Below are 24,270 nucleotides of genomic sequence, written 5' to 3'. Positions count from 1 at the left end.
ACGACTCTCTTCATGTTTTTAATAAAGTAAGAATGTGTCGGGGCCACTATCATCTACACACCTACTACAACAATCCATCTGCTCACAAAGATGACATAAGGTATTATCTTTAGTTACAAATCAGGCTTCCTACTGATGGGCAACAAAAGAAATATATTGTCCCTGGTACAAGCATTTAATGGATAGGAAACCTTAACAACAACCATACAAACAATTGTAGCAAACACCAAGAAACAGACTGCAGCTTATTTCTCCCAGAATACATTTTACAAGCAAAAAAAAAAGAGGTTATTGAAGATCATCTAGGACCAATGATCCTATCTACATTATCTTAAAAGAGAAAAGTATTGTCTTTCAAAATCCTTCCCTACCCTGAATTGACCAAATTAAAACCGGACCGAGAAGATCAAAAGGACACTAAATATCAGAGGACAGGACTGAAAGTACTTAAGCAAAGGAAAGGCCACATGAAAGGATTTTCCTTTGCAGCGTTGCTAAGGCTCTCCACTCTTCAGTAGAGAAAAATCTGATTGCATGGGCTCCCTAAAATTAGTTCCACGTGAATCTTCGGGGAGTTCAATTGGAAAGATTTCCCCTCCCCCACTCTTTGGAGGACAAGGTCAGTGGCACATTCCTTGAGGTCTGAAATGCTTCTCCTTTGTCTAGAGTCCCTCCTCAGTGCAGGCCAGAATTTACTTTTCTTCTGGAGTAAATGAAGCAAAAAGAGCATGGCAACCCAGAGTAAATATTTAATAAATGTTTGGTAAGAGGCCAACCTGAAGAGGAAATGAATGGGGGGCCGGGGGGTGGAACAGGTAAATGTAAAAGACCATACATAGGTTGGGAAAAAAGGAGAGAAGACAAGAGTTTTACTCTTAAAATTCTCACAAGTATGCTAAAAGCAGAGGCTAAGAAGGATCCCAATTAGACCTCTGACCCAGGAATCCGGATTCTGATCAGAAGCAGAGTTCTCTAATCCTGGTTATACTTGCAATTAGCTCCGATACGCACAACTGGTCATACCATGCTCCTTCCAGAAGCCCAGCATTCACAGTGCCATCACTCTCTTCTCCTAAAGTTGCCCATGGAGATATTCACTACATCCTCTCCTATATAAAAATTCTATCCAATGCTATATTCTGTAATAAAAATCGCATGGCCAATCACAACATGAGACAAAATTAATGTTTAATAAACATTTTCAATGTCATTGCTCTTGGAAATTCAGAAGCAAATGCCTCCGGCCCCACCTTCATGTATCCCCCTGCTGATGGGTACTAAATTGAAATCAAGCATAGAAAGAAATCTCATCTTGCTCAATTTACTCTCCAAAGGTAGGGTTGGTCAGATAGATAGGAGAAGTCTGAAATTTTGTCATAACATCCCGAAGTAATCCCTTCATGCTCCAGAATCAAGGAAGGCTTCTGGAGACCACCACCACGTTCACAATATCATCTCTTACCCCTTCCCATGAAAATCTCCCCCTCTAATTAGCATGCCCTTCCTGGGACAGGCTTAGCTCTGCTTCCACACTGGGCTCTTGGTCCCCTTACAGTTTTCAACCTATTAATGGGTTATTCTAACATATTAAAAAATGAAATAGGGGGGAAAAAGAGAAAACATCAAGTGTATCACATTTAATAAGGTTAAATGTTTGATGAAGCTTTTATTTATTGTATGTATGTGTATACTGGGTGGTGATATAAAATATATTTCTTACTAGAGAATCACTATAAAAAAAATTGGAACCACTACTTTGAAATGCTCTGTCATCCCATCCACCTACGCAAAAGCTACCTTCCAAAGCCTCAAGCCTCGCAGGCTCTCTCAAGCCTGTCCTGGTGACCTCTCTGTTTCTCTAATCCCGAGCACCCTAGAGAGCCCGCCTACTCATTGCCACTGAAGCCCACAGTCTAGACTTGAAATATCACATCCCGGCTTTTGTGCGAAAGATCACATTTTGCTTTCTGTCTTCATCTCCCTGAAGGCACTGCCATCAGCCTTCATTTCTTACTCCCAGGATGCCTACTAAAATGCTCAGTATTTGCTGCTGATTTTAGCAGAAGGTCCTTCCTCTTGATTAACTTAAAAATGTCTATTGACTTAGAAAATATTTGTTTTTTCACTTATAAAATTTTCATTCTTTTGCAAGCAATTATTAAATCAGGTTTCACATTTTTTTAATTTTACAGGCCAAATAAATCAACTCCCTTTTCTCCTAAAAGCCAGTATTCCAAGATTTGAATCATGTGAACACGTTCTGCAAATCTCTTCACAACTAAGGAGCCAAGCTTTATAAACTCACTCAGGGTGAAGCCACTGTCTTTCAGTCACAAGAATCACCTAGTGCGTGTTAAATCTGCAGACTCCAGGCCCCATCTCGCAGATTCTAACCTGGGTGATCTAGGGTGGGGCCCTGGAATCACTTAGGTTCAAAAGTGCTCTCTTGAATCTTATCGCCACTTTGGGGACAACTGGAGCTACGCTAAGGCTAAGCAGAGAATTTATATGAAAGGATTTTCTTCCTCCACAAGGCATTAAGGCATTAAGCGGCATTAAGGTATTAAGTGGCATTAAGGAAGGGTTGGGGGAAGAGAAGAATTCTTCACTTTTTCCTTTTCAGACGAGGTATTTTGTCTTCCACAAAAACTTAGTAAACATTAGGCTTTCCCTACCAGTTGCATATGCAACTTATATATAAGACATGTATAAGAATGTTAACAAAAGCAATACTCATAATAGGCAATAATTACTAATAACCCACATTTCCATAACAGCAATGGAATATCACACAGCAATGAAAATGAACAAGCTACAACTACATGCAACAACATGAATGGATATTGAAAACAATACTGGTGAAAGAAGAAACACACAGACACACACACACACACACACACACACACACACACACACACACACACACACACACGGTATTTCAGCATGCCCATAAAGATGGAAACAGGAAAAATGGAACCATATTGTTTAGGGATACATACATAGGTGGTAAAATTATAAAGAAAAATAAGGACAAGGTCACCATAAAAGCATAATAGTCAGGGTTGTGGTTGGGGTGAAAGTGTGGCATTTGATCAGGAAGGGACACCTGGAAGCCTTCTGGACCCACTCTGTTTAATGACTTGATAACTACGTGTTAGACTGTACATTTTTGTTTTGTGTAGTTTTTCTATATGTGATTTATTTCCCTTTATTTCTCTCCCCTCATGCCCCAACACTGAGTTTAGAATGACATCTTGCTCAATTTCTGCTCACGTCAACATCAGCTCGAATGCCTCTGGATGACCTGCATTCTCACTTGCTATTTCCTCATCTCTAAAATGAAGGCAGAATGGTGCCAAAATCTGGCTCTTAATCTTTTGGAGGCTTCATAAACCCCCTTGAGAATGTGATAAAGTTACAAACTTTCCTCAGAATAATCCACATACACACAAAAACTTGCATAAAATTTCAGAGGGCTTTCCAGCTGCAATATCTACCCCCATCCATAAACCCAAATGAAGAATTCCTGGTATGGCCGGGCATGGTGACTCATGCCTGTAATCCTAGCACTTTGGGAGGCTAAGGCGGGAGGATCGCTTGAGCTCAGGAGTTGGAGGTTGCGGTAAGCTATGATAACACCACTGCACTCTAGCCTAGGCAACAGAGTGAGACTCTGTCTCAGAATAACAAAAAAGAAATTCTTGGTATAGAAAAGAAGAAGAGCCAGGCTTCAGAGTGTTTTTGAGTTGAAATTCCAGCTCTACCACCTCCCCTCTATGTGGTCTCAAGCAGGTCTTCAGTGTCCCTAAGTTTCCATGTCCTTCTCTATAAAATGGAGGAAATCCTACCTACATGTAAATTATCCCAAGAATGAGACGCAATGGATATAAACTGCCCTGCACATATTAGGCATCCCAAAAGTGGCAATTCTTTTTCTTGAATTTAGATGATCTGCACTGTTCCTTCCTAATGCTCTACGAATCTTTTATTATAATATTTACAACTTAGGACTGATAGCCTATTACCCTCTCAGAGACAGATAATGCCTTAATGCAAATTTTGTAGGCTCCTTAAAAACCATATTTTCAAGGCCTCTAGAGAAACATTTACAGACATGAAATTAACCATTTTATTGAATATGGCTTACTTTTCCAGGAGACTGTTTAAACAGATGCTATTTCAACAGAGCACATTAGGCCACATTTGCAAGTTCAGGAAGCCATATGTTATGCTCCGGAGACATGTGTAATGTGTCAGCTATGAAGGGCAGCATGTGGGAAAGGCAGCCCTCACCCTCAATGTGGGCTCCAAACATTCCTGCTAATATATCACAAATGAAATTTTCAATGGCTGGCCGGTGGGTTTGCTATTCATCAAATCACTTCCAAATGACACTGACTTGCTTAAGAGTTTTCCCTTGAAGCTGGCCTTTTCAAAGCCTTGCCTGGCTCCATCTAGAGTAGCAAACACCCCGTCAACTGGGTGATGAACGCTGGGGCTTTGGCAACCGGCAGTGTCTGCCCTTGGCCAGACATGGCATCACCTTCCTTTATTTTGGTTTAATCACTGGGACCTAAAAAAACAGCGGAACCCAGTGGTCACAGACATCTGGCTAGTAGGGAGGTTTGAGTTTTCGAATATATCAACCCAAGCAAAATAATCCAGTAATGCAGAAACAAGCCAGGAAGAGAAAGAGTTTCTTTGACTTTCTTGAGGAAAGACGCTAAAACCCCAGCCATCGCACATTAGAATGTGCCCAGCGGCCATCTGGAGGAGTCTATTTGAGAGATTATCTTTGGAAAAGCTGCATTTCTTGCTCCAGTTTACGGAGAGCAAGCAGACTATTTTGCCAATATAATCAGCAAGGCTAAGATGAAAGACAAAGTAAACTGTTTTCACTGGAAGGTTTCAGATTCATAGTGTCCAGAAAAAAATAACACACACCACATCATTTTAAGACAGAGGACAAAAAATAGGCACCCTTCAGCCCCATAGGATATTTTTCCATTGACTATACCAGCCAGTAATTATTAGAGATAAATATCTACCCATTAGATGCAAAGTAAGAGAAGATATCTATAGAGATGTTACACAGGTAAGAGAGGCTTCATCTCTACCATTCATTCATTCAGCCAAGACGTATTTACTTCGTGCTTAGACCTGAGCAGCTCAGCCTTTACCGAAATTTCTATATAGTTGCAAAGATAAAATACAGTAATTCCAGAAATACGCCAAAAATACAAAATGGAATATTAGAGGTGGTAAAGTAGGTAACATGGAGAATTGGCACAGCGGAAGGGACAACTTTTAGCTTGGCGAACAGGAAGTTTCTTGACTGTATCATGAACTAGACCTTGCAATGAGTAACATTTAGATTAATGGAGAGAAGAGAAAACACAATGATCGAAGCATACAAGATGTACCTAGTAGAGTGTAAATAGCAAGTTGATTCAGATGAAGCCCTATAAGACTGTTCTCTTTAGTGTTCATGGAAACCCAGAAAATTACCAATACATCACGAAACAAATATTTGACCATTCTCCTAGTTTTTTTTTTTTTTTTTTTTTTTGGAGACAGGGTCTCACTTTGTTGCCCAGGCTAGAGTGAGAGCCGTGGCATCAGCCTAGCTCACAGCAACCTCAAACTCCTGGGCTCAAGTGATCTTCTGCCTCAGCCTCCCGAGTAGCTGGGACTGCAGGCATGCGCCACCATGCCTAGCTCATTTTTTCTATATATGTTAGTTGGCCAATTAATTTCTTTCTATTTGTAGTAGAGACGGGGTCTCGCTCTTGCTCAGGCTGGTTTTGAACTCCTGACCTCGAGCAATCCGCCCGCCTCGGCCTCCCAGAGTGCTAGGATTACAGGGGTGAGCCACCGCGCCCAGCATTCTCCTAGTTTTAACAAGCCTAGTGCTTTCCTAAAGAGCTTTCCATATAATGTTAGTTACCTCAAACTAATACCTGATAAGTTCATCTAAAATGCTTTTTCCCTTTCCCTATATGTTTATTTCAGTGTATTCACATCTGCAAGTTACACTGGCTCTGCTATTCACTCGAAATCCATCACCCTCCCTTTAACGAACTGTGTCAGTGGTTCCTGAGGTCTTTTCCACATAAACACTGAATGCTGTGTCACAGACATAATACATAATTATAAACACCTCCGTCCAGAAACTGGCTGGTCTCTGCCCTGCCCACATCAGCAAGCTATTCCTACTCAATATTAATACTCCCCCAGCCCCAGCCCTTCCTGGCCACCAGGATCAGTTAGTTCTCCTTGTTGGGCTCTCCTATGCCTCTCTTCCACAGCACTTGGCACAGTTGTAATTAAATATTAATGGTATTTTTAAAGTGTCTGTAATGATCTGTCCACCTCCCACTGGACTAGAGTTCCAGGGCATGGTCAATGCCAGCATCTGTCTTGTTTAAACCCCAGGCTCAGGGGGGAGCGGGGCGGGTATATACATACATAATGAGTGAGATGTGCACCATCTAGGGGATGGTCATGATGGAGACTCAGACTTTTGGGGGGAAGGGGGGAAATGGGCATTTACTGAAACCTTAAAATCTGTACCCCCATAATATGCCGAAATAAAAAAAACAAAAAAAAAACACCAAAAAACCCCAGGCTCCTCTCCCACTGTCCACCAGATGGTAGGGGCTCAGTTCAGAGCTGTTCATTGAACAGCTTTTGTTTTTCTTTCTCCTAGCTTGGGAGCCACTATTAATTAACCCCTTCCCCACTGACTCCTTTGTCTCAGTCTACAAACATATTCACTACAATCCCACCAAATTCCTTCCTCTAACTACGCTGACCAACTTTTAAACATTATGTAACTATGTCACATGAGGCACGGATAAGCCTGGGATAGGTTAAGCCAATTTTGTCCTTCAGGGAGAAAATTTATTCTATCCAATTCAATTGGTTTCAATCACTCATTTATATTTACATTCATTATTGAGAGAGAGAGAGAGATAGAATGAATCTTAGGTACTATGTGAAGTGCTAGGGATAAAAAGATTGATAGGAAACAATCTTGCTCCTTAAGGAGCCCACAGACATCTGAGGACAGAAACACACCCAATGACTACTTATTTTAATATAATTGTTCATCAGGTCTAGGCCATACTATGAACTAAATCCTGGGAAAGCCCAGAGAGGATAGTATTACTACTAAAAATAATTAAAAATGTATAATGCTAGGAACTATTCTATATTATAATTTAATCTTAAGAATAACCTTATGAGGTAGGTACTATAATTAGCCCATTTTATAGATGAGGAAACTGAGCCATAGAGAGGCTAAGAAACTTATGCAGAGTCACCCCATTTACAGTAGAGTTGGTTCTCTCCAGAGGAGAAAGCTAAAGCAGTTCAATGGAAAGGAAAAGGGGAAAAGAAGGAGCCTTTTAGGATGAGGAAGATTCAAATGTGTTTATAGGCTGGGACAAGCAAGGGAGTCAGTGGAGAGAGAGAGAATGAAAAGCCTAAGGAGAGGGGAGTGTGGACAACCGACAAAGGGCTGGGAGTGGCAGAACGGGTAAGAGGAGGATGAGCAGAGATCCGGTGGTAGAGAGTCACTGTTTTCTTAGGGAGGTAGGAGGCAGAGTCAGCAGGGTCAGTGGGGACTCCTGGGGGAAGGGACCCACGTGAAATGACACAGGGGGATTTTGAGCAGCCCTGACCGTCCAGCTGAGAGCAGGAATTATAACTCCATAAAGAAACCATTTGGTAGCGCCTGCCATGTGATTTTTCACTGAAAGCGTCAGACAGAAGGGAAATAAGGGGCGGCTGGCTTGATCCATAAGCAGAGACTGGAAAGACAGGGATTAACACGTTAACTGCCATCTGAGTTGTATTTAACTCATGAATAGTTTTGAGCCCAGGACCTTGGGAAGCAAAACCTGGGCAAAACCCTGCAGTTGGTTCGTGAAAATCTTACTTGTTGATGTTCTTTCTTATTGTTACAATTAATATTGACCATTTAATTCTAAAAATGTGGATTAAATGAAGTCAATAAATTTCATTTTTCTGTTTATGTTTACCTTTACATTACACTTAAGCCTGACAAGAAAAACACGGTACCCTTATGAACTGTTTTTCAAGTTTTCACACTACTTTTTACATTACTAAATTTTAAGTTTTTATATTACTTTCTTATTGAAAGAAAAACACAGAAAACAATATGAAATAGTAATTTTTTTTCATTAAATTAGATTGTGTTTTTGAAGTATTTTCATAATAAAATACTGTGGCTTCAAGAAAAAAACTTTTTTTTTCTAGTGTGATAGCCAATGTGTTAAAGACTCCAGGGTGACAAGGATGGGAAGTGCCAGCGAGAGGGCACCTACAATGACTGTGGGATCAGGAACAGGTAAGGACAAGGTCCACGGCCTGGTCCTGTAGCTCAGAGGCGAGTGTTAAGATGGGTCATTTATATAAGCATTATGGTTCCCAGGATGATGCCGGAAAGGAAAACTTCTAGAGAAATATCAGGGAGCAACCTAGAGATCCCCAAGAGATGGTGAGCAACATGAGGTGAGGGTGGCCCAGCATAACCAAAGAGCAGTAAACGTTCACTGAGAAAGGAGTGATGAGATTGCAGAGCACGTGACTCAAGCCTTATGCAGAAGTGGCTTCTTATTATCTGCTGAGTTTCTATTATGCGCTAGTCCCTTCCAGGTGCTATAAATAATTTATTTCACTTATAGCACCATAACCACCTGTGACCTTACTGGGAAACAGGGTCTTTGCAGACCTCATCATGTTAAAATGAGGTCCTATTGGTTCAGGTTAGGTCCTCAGTCCAAGGACTGTCATCCTTATAAGGAGAGAACGATGTGAAGACATGAAGGAGGCATAGGAAGAAGGCCCAGTGATTGAAAACAGAGGCAGAGATTGGAGTTGTGCTGCCATTAGCCAAGAAACACCAAGGATAGCTGGGAAACAACAGAAGCTAGAAGAGGCAAGGAAAGATTCTTCCCTGGAGCCTTTCAAGGTAGCATGGCTTTGCCAATGGCTTAATTTTGAACTTCTACCCTCCAGATCTGTGAAAGAATACATTTCTGTTGTCTTAAGCCACACAGTTTGTGGTCACTTGTTACAGTAGCCCTAGAAAACTGACACACCACCCCATAAAGCAGGTATTGTTATCTTTATTCTACTGATGAGGAAACTGAGGCACAGAAAACATAAGTATCTTGCCAAAAGTTATAAAATCAGAGAATGGAAAACTTGGAATTCAAACCCCAGACCCCTGATGTTCTTACCACTACACTTCCTGCCCCCCCAAAATATGCCCGTCACACTGAGAAAGGCTTCCGAAACACCAAGCCAAAGGGAAGAAAACTTGGAATTCAAACCCCAGACCCCTGATGTTCTTACCACTACACTTCCTGCCCCCCCAAAATATGCCCGTCACACTGAGAAAGGCTTCCGAAACACCAAGCCAAAGGGAAGAGAATACAGATCATAGCCTGCTGGCCTGCTGGGGCTGAGGGAGAGACCTCAGGGTGGTGGTATCAAGTCCTGACACTCTAAGGGCTGGGTCTCTTTTAAATAGAGGAATCACGCCTAAAGCAAACTCAGTATTATATATGAAATTTGTGGTTATACAAAAGCAATTACAGCATGATTATTTGCTTTACAAACATGTTCATTATAAGGCTTCTGGGAATAGCAAACTCTTGTAAAAATATATATATACATATGCACGAATTACTTAGACATTCATTGCTTAAAGGGAGATGCATGTGTAATAATGACTATCTTAAAGTCTGAGTAAGGCTTCCTTGCACACAGAGAGGACACTTGGAGACACATCTGGCTACCGTCCAAGCTTACACCAAAAGTATTCCTGGTATGTATCTGAGTGTAATAAGCAGCTGTAATTCTGCAGCTTTGCTCTTCACCCAAGTGGCATAATATAGATTTCACAGCAAGTGTCCAGACAAAATGATTTCATCCGCAAAGTCTGCTTAAGTGCATTTTAAGCACCTAAATGGTCAGAGCAGAAGACTAAAATGGTCTCCTGTCCTGACTTGTCCAGACATCATGCCCTTTACAGATGTTAAAAGATTAACAAAGGGCAAAATGATAGCTAAAGAAATTCACAAGCCATGGAAACAGTCCTTGAAGTTACAAATTCTACGTGGAATCTAATTGCTCTGTATTTTCTGCTGCTCCCCCTACCCCCCCCCCCCAGCTAAAACACACACACACACTCACTCACTCACTCTCTACCTTCTGAAACTGAATCTCAACAGGTAAAAGAAGGAATCTTTAATGGGGTTGGTGTCCACCCCAGGCCCAGGGTATCTCAATTGCCTATGGCTCATTTTCTTGTTTGGAGACTAAGAAAAAGATTGGGGACCTCAAAGTTAGGGTATGAGGCCAAGGCAGCTTCCATATTTGGTGTCCCCTAACTCTATGCATGTGTAAGTCACAAGTACATAAGTGACTATAGGGTCTAATAGTGTCCCCCAAACATTCCTGTCTACTTGGAAGCTCAGAATGCAACTTTAATTGGAAAGATGGTCTTTACAGACATAACTAGTTTAAGGATCTAGAGATTAAATTATTCTAGCTTTAGGCTAGGCCCTAATCCAACAACTGGTGTCCTTCTAAGAAGAGGAGAGGACACAGAGACATGAGGACGAAGGTGATGTAAAGAGGGAGGCAGAGACTGGAGTGAGGTGTCTAAAACTGAGGAACACCAAGGGTTGCTGGCAACCACCGGAAGCTAGGAGAGAGGCATGAGGCAGTTTTTTCTTCAGAACCTCCAGAAGGAGCCAGCCCCGCTGAAACCGTGACTTTGGACTTCCAGCCTTCTGAACTGTGAGAGAGAGAGTCTCTGCTGTGTCAGCCAGCCAGTTTGTGGCAAACTGTCATGGCAGCCCTAGGACACTCATATAGGGCCACCTGGAGACGGGTTGCTCAACCAGCACAGAATGGTCCCCGGAGGACTACATCCCTCCTGACAGCAGGTGGACAGCCACCTTCTGCAGGGACGACACAGTACCCTGATTTGTTTCTTGTTTGTTCACAATCTCCAGGCGGTGCTGTGGGGACAGTCACTAAAACAGCAAACTACAGTAAAGTGGTTGTGTAGAGCAATTACCTCAAGGCTGGTGAGAATTTCAAACTGTTGAAACTTTACTTCTTTATGTTTTTCAAATTTTCTACAGGAAACATACATTTGTATTATGATTAAAAAAAAAATAAAGTGACTGTTTCACCCAATGTTTCTCAAAGAGAATGGCTACAGGCTGCACATTAGAATCACGTTAAGACTCTTCAAAAAATACGAACGCCTTTAGAAATTTCTCCATGTAATTCTACTGTCAGCCAAAATTACTCTTCCCTTGACAACAATGAAGATGACAAATTAGCCAGATGTTAACCACATCTGGGTTTCTAGTTCATCTGTTAAAGTGCTGAACTAGATGGGAGGGTAGATCTCGGCACTCACGCCTTCCAGCACATGCAAGGCTTACCACGTGCCAGCAGGCAAGCAAGACGCACCAGGGGGAGAAAAAGGCCTGAACCAAACTCACTGTACTCTCCTTCAGAGGGGCCCCTCGCTGAGATCCCCCTGCCATGGTTAGTGACGAGGTCACTCAAGCAGGAGAAGCTGGCATCTTCTCCTCTCCCTCCACCTCCCCAGCCAATTACTCATCAAAGACTGGCAACGCTGCCTCTCTGGTTTCCCTGGCACTGAGCTGGTATCCATTCCTATGGAAATTCCTTTATTCAATCCAATTCAGTTCAACAAACACCTCTGGGTTCCTGCTTTTGCCAGGCATCATGGTAGACGTTTCCTTCCTCTTTGCCAAGCTCCTGGGGCGCAATGACATGTATAGATTTGTAATAGAACCACGGAAGAGGTTCTGACACTGATCATTGTTTATCTTAGGACGTTTTAATTGCCTTTTGGCTGGTTTTTCCAGCTCTGCTTCCCCTCTTCCCTCTTCCCATGCCAACTTCCCTGGCAGTAAAATATTCTTGCCCACTGCTCAGGCTTACTTTGCTATACAAAACCATCATGGCTGTCCATGGCCAGCAAGAGGTCCCACACTCTTCCCTGCCCCCGTTCAAGACTTTTCTTAATCTAGTTTCAAACCTTAAATTCCATTATGCCCAGACTTCCCTATGAGTTTTGCCATATCCCCATGCAAACGCTCTGCTTCCGCCATGCTCTTGGCTCCCAAGCCCTGTCATTCTTTCCTGTCTGCATTGCAACCACTCACGTCATTTTTCCTCTCTCACTTTTTATCTTGCCATCTCTATGTCAAGGAGGCATAAAGTTGCTCGCTGCCATCCATTTTAACAAAGCTTTACACTAGCATTCCAAGTAGATGGTTTTCCCATTCCATGCCTTCTTACAGAGAGGGGTATAGTGTAGGGCTAAGAGCACGGATTCTGGGTTTCTGAGTTCAAATCCTGGCTCTACCATTTACTAGATGTGTGACCCTGACAAAGTTATTTAACCTCACATATCTCGGTTTCCTCAACTGTAAAACAGGATAACAGCACATTTTTAACACGTTTGACTTCCCAAATTGTATTTGATGGCAGACACTTTCAAATTCTTCCATCATGTCCCATCCTTGTAGACCTATCTGGGTATTTTTCAATGAGCTGCTCCATTAAAATACAATGTTCTCTCTGTGGGTTGGAGGGCACATTCCACAGGGCTCCAAATTCATCATTATCATTCCAAATTTCTATAAATGCTGCAACTGGGTTTGGAAGCCTCACTGGAAAGTGACTTAAATAATCAAAATACTATACACACACACATTGTCTAATCTTATCAGAGGTTAATTTTAAGTAGTCTGGATAGTTTAATGTATTTGAGGCAAGAGACACCACTGATTTATTTATAACAGAACTCTTATAGCTCTCAAGAAAGGGCATATTTGTTATAGCCTTCCTACATGCCAATAATAGCAAAGCCAAAATAAACTCCAATATCCACCCACAGGGGGAAAAAAATCTAGTTCCAAGAAATTATTTCTGCCTGACATCTAAAGGCAGAGGTCAGCATTTCTTAAGAGCACAAGACAAGGGGCCATGACGTTCACTATCAGTCTGATCTGTCTGGGGCCTTGGATGAACATATGCACGGACAGCACTCCTGCACTGTGGTCTCCGCAGTCCCAGAAGACATGGGCCTCTGAGGCAAGTCCATCAAGGCTGACCTCTGCAACTGCACAGCTCTTAACAAGAGCAGCAGAGGAGCCAAAGCAAGGGCACTGCAGATATGGAGAACTTTGGAAAGCTTATCGAGGTTCCCGTATGTAAAGCCTCATGCACTATCTTTTTAGAGCCCACAGGGATTCTCCAAAAATATCTTGCCTTAGAGTTTTATGATTTAGCTAGACACCAAGTGATGCGTGAACACACACAAAAGTCACCAAAGGGAGGAAAATTCTAGTCGAGCAATATTGGAACTCTACCACGTGTTCTTGGGCTGTGGATTCTGGCTGTAATCTGATACAGACATCAGGAAATTGCAGTTTGACCACACACTGAAAGTGAATGAGTCTATTTATTGTTAAAACAAAACAATAATAACAAAAACATGGATGCTTTGAAATTCTGAAACTCCATTTTCTAGGGCATGCTATGCACAATTTCTTCTTCTTTTTTTTTTTTTTTTTTGAGACAGAGTCTAGAGTGCCCAGGCTAGAGTGAGTACCGTGGCATCAGCCTACCTCACAGCAACCTCAAACTCCTGGGCTCAAGCAATCCTATTGCCTCAGCCTCCCGAGTAGCTGGGACTACTGGGCCACCATGCCCGGCTAATTTTTTCTATATATATATATATATATTAGTTGGCCAATTAATTTCTTTCTATTTTATAGTAGAGATAGGTCTCGCTCTTGCTCAGGCTGGTTTCGAACTCCTGACCTCGAGCAATCCACCAGCCTCGGCTTCCTAGAGTGCTAGGATTACAGGCATGAGCCACCAAGCCGGGCCCAATTTATTATCCTTTAGAGACAATTTCTACTGAAAGTCACTAGGTGTACACCTAGAGCTGTCCCATATATTGTGGGACACCTCTATGTCCCTCTATGTGGGGCACCTCTATGGGATACCTCTATGTCCCATAGACTTTGAGCTCAAGAACAGGGATTGTGCCTTTTATATCTGTATCCCAGGCACCTAGCACAAGGGCTGACACATGGCCAGTGATGAATAAATGTTTACCAAATGAATGAATGCTTGCCTGAGCAAAAGACTAAAGCAAACACTGGGCTTTAAAGATAATGTTGCTACTGAAAATATTGAGGATGTAGCCAGCCCTCATAACTGCCCTGGGATCTTCTCTCCTCTTTGCCACTGCAACTATTTGAATGCTATTATCTTGACATTTTCATCTTGACACCTCCCCGCTACTGGGCATAGATTAGCTCCCTTTTGCCTATTCTAACAAATCCAAACTCTTCACACTAGCATTATAAGACCACAGATCTCCAATCTCATTCCCACCTTTGGAAACACAGTATAATAGAGTGCTTAAAAGCATGGACCAAGAAGCCAGACTGACTAGATGCACAGCCTAGCTCCATTACTTATCTCCCTGCATAAGATCCTTAACTCCCATGTGCCTCAAATGTTAGATAAGAGATAATCAGAGTAGCCTGTATCATAGGGTTGCTGTGAGATTTAAATGAATCAAATATTTATAAAACAGTTAAAACCATGTCTGGCACACAGTAAGCATTCAGTAAGTGTTAAGCTTGTATGGTTATTATTCACACTCCCAAGGGAAATTATATTCTGTTATTTTCAACAGTGGCTCTTTTTCTCTAGGATTAGCTGATGTTCACATTCACAATATACTCCCGTGGCCAAACCTGGATTTACTGACTGGCTAAGCACCGATGAGATATACTGCTGAGTGCAGGCAAGTCCAGAAGCTTCAGCTGCAACTGAACTTACCCAGAGAAAAACTGATTTCTAGGCTACATAAAGAGGTTTCAGCTTCGGGAAAATTCAGTATCTTGAACAATGTATCACTGTCCTATTAAAATGAACTGCAGAAACTTAAAGGAAAACTTGTATCTGCACAGAAAACTATGGAAGGATGATATCTCCAAGCTAGAAGTTTCAGGATTTTTTTTGTAGTTTTAGGTCAGATGGGACAAATTTGAAGAAAGGCCAACTGGACGAATGACGTCAACAAGCTGCCTTCTTGCCTGCCAGGAAAGTGCCTGGAAGAGATCCCAACAAAATCCCATTCACAGTGCCTAATTCAGAGGGATAAAAGTGATGGCGAGAGTGGGTCATGCCTACCTGGCTCCCACTCAGTGTCGCCACGAAGTGCACCGCATGCCAACAGCACACCAAACAGGCAGCAAGCAGGGGACAGGCTTGTGCAGCCAGGATCTAAGGAAGGTAACTGCGCCCAGCAAGAAATGGAGACTGACTGCCGGGGAAGTCCAGGCTGCTGCTCCTACAACTGAACTCTGGAACAGCCCAGAGTGTCCTGCTGCAACTGCCTCTGACCCACACATTCCTCAGGCAGCTGAACTTCTGAAATGGCAAAGTGCAGAACTATGCTTTTTCCTTCTGCATTTTTTTTTTAGACTAAAATACTTGAACAGCAATCTTATAATATCTGATAGACCCCATCGCATTCCTCAATTTCAGCCCTCCTCAAGCACAGCTCTCTCTCTATAAATATGAGGGAGATACAGCACAGATACAGATACCAAGAGATACAGCACACTTCCTAAGAAAAGCTCCAGCAGTCCAAGAGAAGGGAAGTTCTTTGAGGAATTGCAGCACATTTATTCCTGCAAGACAGAATGACTCTTTTAAGAAACCAGGGAGTTTTTCTAATGTATGCTTTCAGTTAGATTCAGGAGAAAAATATGTCTATGGCACCGCTCTAGAAAACAATCTGGAATGAGAGAAAAGTGCATGGAGATGCCAAATGTAAAATGTGTTGGAAGCAGTGGAGAGCAGATTGAAGAATCTAGAAAATTTGGAGTTTAAGTAAAAGAGAAGTTTAGCTCAAAGGAAAAAGAAAAAAAAAGATAAAAAAGAGAAGGGGAAAAAAGATATAAAAGAAAGATACAGGAAATATATGATTTAGGAATCTCAGCAAAATTAAAAAATAAAAAATGTAAAAGAAAACTACCCTAAGCTAAAGAAAAAGCTTGTCTATAAAATTAAAGGACTCTTCAAATAGTAGCTAGAATTAATTCAGGGTGGGGGAAGGAAGAGAAAGACCAGTATTTTGAGACAAATTTTGGTAACTTTTTTTTTTTTAAATTTGAAGAATAAAGAAAAAAAATTCTATAAGTATACGAGTATAAAACAGGTTATTTTCAAAGGCTCCCCAAATCAGGCTGGCTCAGATTTCTCCAAAAACCTAAACACCAGAAGACAGGGGATGACAGAGCTTTGAGAGGAACCAAGAACTACCCAGCAACTCGATCCTGACAAACAGTCCTTGGGATGTGACAAAAAGAGAAACACACTCTCAGACACATAAATGCTCCCCTATGAATTTTCAAGGCATGGCCTAACTGGCCAAGAAGTGAATCTACGGAAGAATCAAGAATCTGGACATTTTGATTGATATAAATATGGAATGGCAAATGAAAATAGTTGCTAATATGGCTATAAAATGACAAAAATATAAATCACAGAGACTGGCTATGAAAATTAAATAAGATGATGCATAAAAAACACTTAGTAATATGTCTTGAACATATTAAGTGCTAAGTAAAATTTGCTGTTTTATCATGACTACTTGTACCATGTACCTTGCACTGTGCTATACCTAGGGGTGCCGCAGGAAATCAGACCCACAGCCAGGCTCCTAACCCATAGAGCTCAAAGGCTGACACTGGACTAGAACAAACAAAAAGATGCAGACCTATGACGCCACCACTTCCCTACATGTTAAAACTCCACTCTGATTTATTAAGCTCTAGGCACTTAAATAAACCCTGTAGAATTAATTTCCCTGAAACACTTCAATGATTCCAGTAAATTACCAAATGGCTAGGATATAAGATGAATAGTATTTGGAGGCTATTTCTGCAAGTACATTTTCTAGTTTTCAAAATGACGGCTACAACATAACTTTGAAAGTTACTTGGAAGATGTATGTTGTAATAAAGGCATTTTTCCAAATTACCACATGCATTTATAAATGCCAAATAATATCTAGGACATACAGCTGTTGAAATATAAGCCAGCTTGTAGAATGAAGTAATATCCAGTAAGCCGAGCAAGAGAAAAAACTGAGTAAAAGCTTTTATGTACAGAGATGGTAACACTCAGAGATTACAAGAAGTATAAAAAAAATAAAATCTTTGCTAATTAAGGACATAAGACACCTAAAATACTAAAGAGCTGATACATGTATATATTCTAGCTTTTCATTAATTTTAATAGTATAGTTTCTTTAAAGACATTATTACATATATAAACAAAATTCATTACAGAAGAGTTTAAAAATAGAGAATTATGAAATAAAATTAATAGAATCACTTTTAGTCTTATAATCAAGAATAACAACCCTGCAAACTTAGGTATCAGTCCATTTTTTTTCTGTGTATATAACAAATATCTAGCTGTATAGCCTGCTTTTTTCACCAGGCAACTTATGCTGAATTTTTTCCATATCACTAAATAGCTACATCAAAAGTTTACACAGCTAAGTGGAGATGAGCACCTAGGTTTTGACCATGTTCTCACTTTAAACAGCCCTGTCTTGAACATCTTTGATCATTCACGTCTGTGTAGTGTGACTTCAAGAATAAATGAGATTAATAAATAAAACTTTATTAAATATAAAAGCTTCATTAAATCAAAGAATAAAAATAAAACTTTATTAAATCAGAATAAAGAATAAATGAGATAATATGCAAATGTTTCTGGGACCTTCCCAGCTGGCCAGTTAATGTCCCAATTTATAAGTTTACAAATTTTTTAACCCTCCAGATCACTAATGATGTCACTCAGTATGAGTGCTTTTCCTTCTACTAAAATGCCTTTGGCACCTAAATGGCTGTGATAAAACTTGGGTGTGACTTCTCCTCCTACACCAGCATTAGAAACAAAAGCCTACACTGCTGAAGATAGAGAACCACTAAGTGACCCACCTTTGAAAAAAATTGGGGTCATATACCTCTTCCAGAAGTTACTAAAACATGACAGAGCTAGTAGTCCTGCTAATTCCAGCTTCCCAGTCTAAATCAGAACACTGGGGAGAGCAGTGCTCATTCTTCCAGGCACCCCAGCCCCCAGCTCACCGGCTTCCCTTTTCCCCACTAATTGGTAGGGGCTTCAACAGAATCATGCGGGGACAGGGAAAGGCCAACATTGCTTTCACTGGTTGCCCATCTACTTAGGCATGGGTTGGCCTGTGTCCTGAGCCAGGGAGAAGAGAAGAACTGGAGAGAATGGAGGGAAGTTAGCCCCAGGAAAGCAGCTGACATGCCGGCAGTTGGGAGGACACAGGGATGAGTTTCCTAGGAGTTGAGCCACCTTGCTGGTACCCTAACCAAGAAGACTGCCCTGTGTGAGAGGACACCTGCAGCAAGAGGGTAGCAGGAGGGGTTAGAAAAGGTCCAACTGAAGGCAGAGCCTAAGTCAGGGAAGCATGGGACACTCTCTGAGCTAGCATTTGGCCTGCAAGATAAGGACAGCATCTGCACCCAGCTGAAGATACAGATGCTCACCTACCCTGTGGCCACTCCCAGTGCTTTCTATTTCCAACCTTCGGGTGGGGACAGGGAGGGTGACCCCAAATGATGAAGGGGCAGAAGGAGCGGAAGAAAAGAACGCCCCGGATCTCTTCTCTCACTTCAGGTGTTTTCTGAAGGGTCAAGCTGCATTGGGGGAAAAAGATTTGAATCAAGTTTGAGATCAGTTGTTAAACTGGACTGCCTCTGAAAGTTTATGGAAGCTGCACCTTGTGAAGGGACAGGAAAGGGAGATTCAACTTGGATGGCTGAAGGCAACGACTGGACAGAATTAAAGACCCCTTCTAATTTACACCTTATGGACCCAAACAGTTCAATAAACTAGTTACATCTCAAATACAGTTAAACATACAAGTTTAACAGGGGCATTACATTTATTACTAACCTAGATCTGGGCTTGGCTCCTGGCTTGGCTTATTCCTTCATTCACTCATTTAGCAACATTTATTGCACATCTTCTATGCACTGGACAGAGCTATGAACAAGAACAACAAAGCCTTGCTCTCTGGCAACGTGCACTTCAGACAACTAAACTGAGCTGAACAGCCTGGTTTTTAAGAAAGGCAAGCAAAAGTCCCATGGAGGCTTCTTAACACACACAAGTTACTCCAGGGTCTCAAGAGCACAGAAGGGTTAGTGGCTGTGGGAGGGAGCTGGGAATAGCTTGCCTGTGTGTCAGTTACATCCTTATTATCGTCTCTATGTACAGTGGGGTAAAAAAAATCTGCTATGTACCAAAAATATACACACATACATATATATACACACACATATATGCCTTTATGTGTGTGTGTGTATACACACACACACACACACACACACACACATGACTTTAAAATATCAAGCAGGGTAAATATTTTGCAAAATTACTAGTAAGAGCTAGTACTTTTGTAAGGCAAAAAAGACTCAGAACTATCTTGGTAAAATTAGCAATGGTAATTCAACATACCCAGTATTTCTGCTATATCTCTATATTCTATCAAATCCACGGGTCATATTTTTCTGGTTACTCAGAGTGTAAAACCCCTCCTGGTACCAGTCCCTGGGCTGTAGCTCAGCACATGGCAAAACAGAAAAAGAATCCAGTGCTTGCCCCAAACGTGCCTTCACTGGCATCAGGACAGCCCCCGGCCTCTTGGGCAATCTCAAGAAGGCTGGCTGTCCCTGAGCATGCCCAGTGCTGACTGACCCCATGCCGGACCTCTGTCTCTGCTTTTTCTGACCATCTCATCCCCAGGGGTCACTTCCACTTCTGGGGCCTGCGATCGTCTCCCTGCCAGGGTTTTAGGAGACTGACACAGAAAGTGGGAAACTGAGCCAGTGGCTTTCCTAACTTCTCCAACTCCAAAGGCTCCCTTAGTACAACATGCCACCTTGGCCACGTTAGGACCCCTAGAAGGTCAGGACATTTGTCATTTGGGCTAATCCTCAACTGTCCTGCTTTGCATAAGTGTAAACTTCACCCAGGTAGTATGAAAGCACTGTTTTCAACTGGCCTTTATCAAAACTGGAGTGGAAGTAACAATGTACACAAAGACAGTTTGTCAGATTAATGGCAAATTAATCATTTCCTTCAGTTATTCTTTCCCAAACAACTTGAGATGCTGCTTGCTATTTTCTAAATTTTTATTCTTTTGGTCCTGCAAAAGAAAAGCACTTAAGTAGCTGAGGACCAAGAAACTGGGAAATGGAAAAGCAATATGTAAGAAAGACAACTTTGCCAACTGCCTCTGCATATCTATGTTGGAAAATGCAAAACTTCCACGGGTCAAAAGTACCAAGACCATTTTCCCTTGCTTATTCTAAAATAAATAAGTAGATGTGTAAATATACAAATAAATAAATGTTTCATAAAAGAGTTTATCTAAGGCATATAATTGCAAAATAAGTTACCATTCACTTAAAATATAAAATAAACACCTAAGATACTACTTTGTTAGATAAAGTAAATATCTTTGTTTTTTTTAAATTTCAGCATATTACAGGGGTACAAAGGTTTAGGTTACATATATTGCCCTTGCCCCACCCGAGTCAGAGCTTCAAGCACGTCCAGCCCCTAGATGGTGCACCATACCCATTAGGTGTGAAATACCCATCCCCACCTCTCCCCTCCCACCTGCCCAACACCGGATGAATGTTACTACGATATGTGCATGTATGTGCTGATCTGTTAATATCAATTTGATGGTGAGTACATGTGGTGCTTGTTTCTCCATTCTTGTGTTACTTCACTTAGTAGAATGGGCTCCAGCTCTATCCAGGAAAATACAAGAGGTGCTATATCACCACTGTTTTTTGTGGCTGAGTAGGACTCCATGGTATACATATACCACATTTTATTAATCCACTCATGTATTGATGGGCACTTGGGTTGTTTCCACATCTTTGCAATTGTAAATTGTGCTTCTATAAACATTTGAATGCAGATGTGTTTTTTATAGAATGTCTTTTTTTCCTTTGGGTAGATGCCCAGTAATGGGATTGCTGGATCAAATGGTAGTTCTACTTGTAGCTCTTAGTATCCTTGTTTTAAGTGAAGATAAATAACATAGTTTAAATATATGTATGTGAGTATATTTTCTCCATTCACAACATTATACACTTTTATCGTTTTATCTTAGGGTGTTTTAGAAACAAAACATAACCACACAACAGAAAATTGTAAGAAGGACAAGAGGAACAACCACACCCATAATTTGATATTCTATTATACTGACAACAAAGATAGTATTTTGTTTTGTTTCCTTTAGGTCAATTTCCCCAAGTATCTCTTTTCTAGAATAACTGATTTTTGTTCAGCTTTCTTTTACCCTAATATAGTAAAAGCACCCTTATGGGGCAATAAATTACTATTTTATAAGATACATAAAATTCCATAGTTTTTAAAAAAACTTAAGTGCTTAACATTCCTTTGTTGTTTAACATATAGGTTGTTTTCAGGAAAGTGATATAAAGAACATGGCTAGTACTGTATCTGTACATATAGTTTTAAAAAATATCTTAGGTAAAATTTCTTTCCATAAAGGACACCAGCAAAGTATGATCGCACTGTAAAAAATGTTTAATGTGGTAATAATGGGCAAAAACTGGTGTTTATTATAAAAATATTTAAACATGTCCAAAAGTAGAGAGAATAATTTTATCACCCCACTTCAATGACAATCAACTCATGCCAGTCTTATTTCAGCTGTACTCCCAAGTTAAACACTTTCGCCAACAAGATGGAAAGTAAATCCTGGACCACATAGCATAGTGTCAATAAATACTTCAGTATGTGTCTCTACATAGTAAGAATTCTTTTTAAGAAAAGCATAAGCACAATAACACATCTCAAAAAAGTATACTTAATATATCAAATATCCAAATACCTAGTCAGTATCCAAATTTTCCCAATTGTCTTATGAATGTTTCTTGGTTTGATGGAATCAGGATACAAATGGGATCCGATCCATACATTGTAAACGGTGGCTCCATCTCATCAGTCTCTTAATTTGTAGGTTTCCTCTTCCTGCTTCCCCTTTCTCTTTTAATTTACTTGAAGAAATGAGGTTGATTGTTCTAGAGTTTCTCACACTCTTGACTCTTACTGACCCTATCTCATAATAGCATGTAACATGTCTTCCAATCTCTAGTATTTCCTGCAATTTGGTAGTAGGATCTACAGGCTGATCAGATTTGAATTCAATTTTTTGGCAACAATACATACTTCATGGAAGTACTGTGTACTTCTATCGCAACAACGCAAAGGTCTGACTGCCTCTCTCTTTTTTTAAATCATTACAGTCCTTGAGGGTTTTTTTTGTATTTTCAACTTTTATTATAAAAAATTTCAAATATTTTATTAGCAAAAAATAAAAAGGAAAGAATATAACGAATTTCCACGTATCCATCACCAGCTTCAACAAAGAGCAACTCTCTGATTTCGCTTTCCTTTACTTTATTAATGCCTCACTCATTAGTTCCCTCTCTCCACAACCTAGATTATCTTGAAGCAAAACTCAGACATATAATTTCATCCCTCATTAGTGTATATCTCTAAAAGAGAGGGTTTTTAAAAACTACTATTTTAACACTTAATGTTAAAAATTCCTTAATATCAACAAACAGCTGAACAGTAGTTACATTTTTACATTATATTTTAAGATATTTGTGACATTCTATTTTAACTTGCATCATTTGATTATTGGTGAGAATTTTCTGCTATGTTAAGTTAGTGTTTGTGAATTTTCTTCTGATGTCTTCCACTTTGTTTTTGATTTGATGGGCTTGCAGCAATATAGGCTGGTGGCCATTTTTGCTACCAATATTTTCTTGCTCTGGTATTTGTCTATGAATAGGAGGTAGGGCAGGGAAGTCTCCCTGCAGGACTCTCCATTACTCAGTAAAGTTAAGCTTTCTAATTTGAATGCACTTGATACCTCCTTCTATTGCTCTTAAGCTCAGAATATCTTTCTTCCTTCAAAGATACAATGAATATTCAATTCTACTTTTTCTAGTTTCTCTAAGTAATCTACATTGTTACACTCAGGTCTTAAAATCTTAAAAATCTACTTGGGCTGTGTAAACTCCAGAATTTATTTCCATGACCCCTAAATCACAGACACTAACAGAAAAGAGAGTGTTTCATAATGGTGGTATATTTCTAAATAACTTGAATTCTTTTGCAGACTACTCATAAATACATTTCCATTTGTTCCTAAAGAAAAATTCCAATCCTTTTCAGAGAAAGGGCAGCCCCATCACCTAGTTTTAAAGCACTCTAAATAATTAGGACTTTAATTACTTCTATGCAAGAATGAAAAGAAGGGATTAATTTAAATCATAATGAAGTTGGTCCTCTTTTTTTTTTTAATGGCTTCTTCTTTAACTGTTACAACACATTTAAATAGACCTGTGCTCTTTCAAAGAAGCACATTTATGAAGCACAAGCTTGGTAACCTAGGAGACCCTGCCTCTACATTCTCACAGAGCCTCCTGCCTCAGAAAAGCAACTTCAATTTAATAGATGGCCAGTTTTCTCAGCCTCAATCAAATGGACAGTAGAAGCAACAAAAGCAAAGTAAAACTCAAATATTACCACAACTATAGTCCTGGATTTCTTTTTAAGCAGGAATTCCCACGGTAGCAAAGGAGGATTGTGATGCAAAGTCCCAAGGAAAACTAAGCTACAGATTAGGACACCAAGGCAAAAAAAAAAAAAAAAAAAAAAAGCATAGACCAAGCAATTTATGAAACAAGTGAAGCAAGGATGTGGAATTTTTGAAGCATACCAGTCCACTGTCTACGTGACACTTCATGTTTGTATCATCAACAGAAATTTAAGGATAATGAGTACACTAAAATTTAATATGTAGCCAACTCGCTCATGTATTAAAACAATACGTTGATTAAAAAGAATCAAGTGAGGTTATATATGTAATATCACACTGTTGTCAGTAACAACATTTTAACATTTAGCTTTTATTCATTCAGCTTCTGAGATTCCACTTTTCTTACAAAGCAAGCCCAGACGTGTATCAACATAGCTAAACTATGG

The 24,270-nt window shown here is 40.4% G+C and overlaps 1 protein-coding gene across 2 annotated transcripts in view; it reads right to left on the bottom strand.

Moving 5' to 3' along the window:
- The window catches only part of RAI14 (retinoic acid induced 14), a 135,432-nt gene that overhangs the window by 53,931 nt on the left and 57,231 nt on the right, over positions 1 to 24,270 (bottom strand). The window lies entirely within an intron of this gene.

The sequence above is a fragment of the Microcebus murinus genome, chromosome 11, assembly GCF_040939455.1.
Source record: "Microcebus murinus isolate Inina chromosome 11, M.murinus_Inina_mat1.0, whole genome shotgun sequence".
NCBI classification, from domain to species: domain Eukaryota; kingdom Metazoa; phylum Chordata; class Mammalia; order Primates; family Cheirogaleidae; genus Microcebus; species Microcebus murinus.
This window is presented reverse-complemented; position numbering and strand designations above follow the sequence as displayed.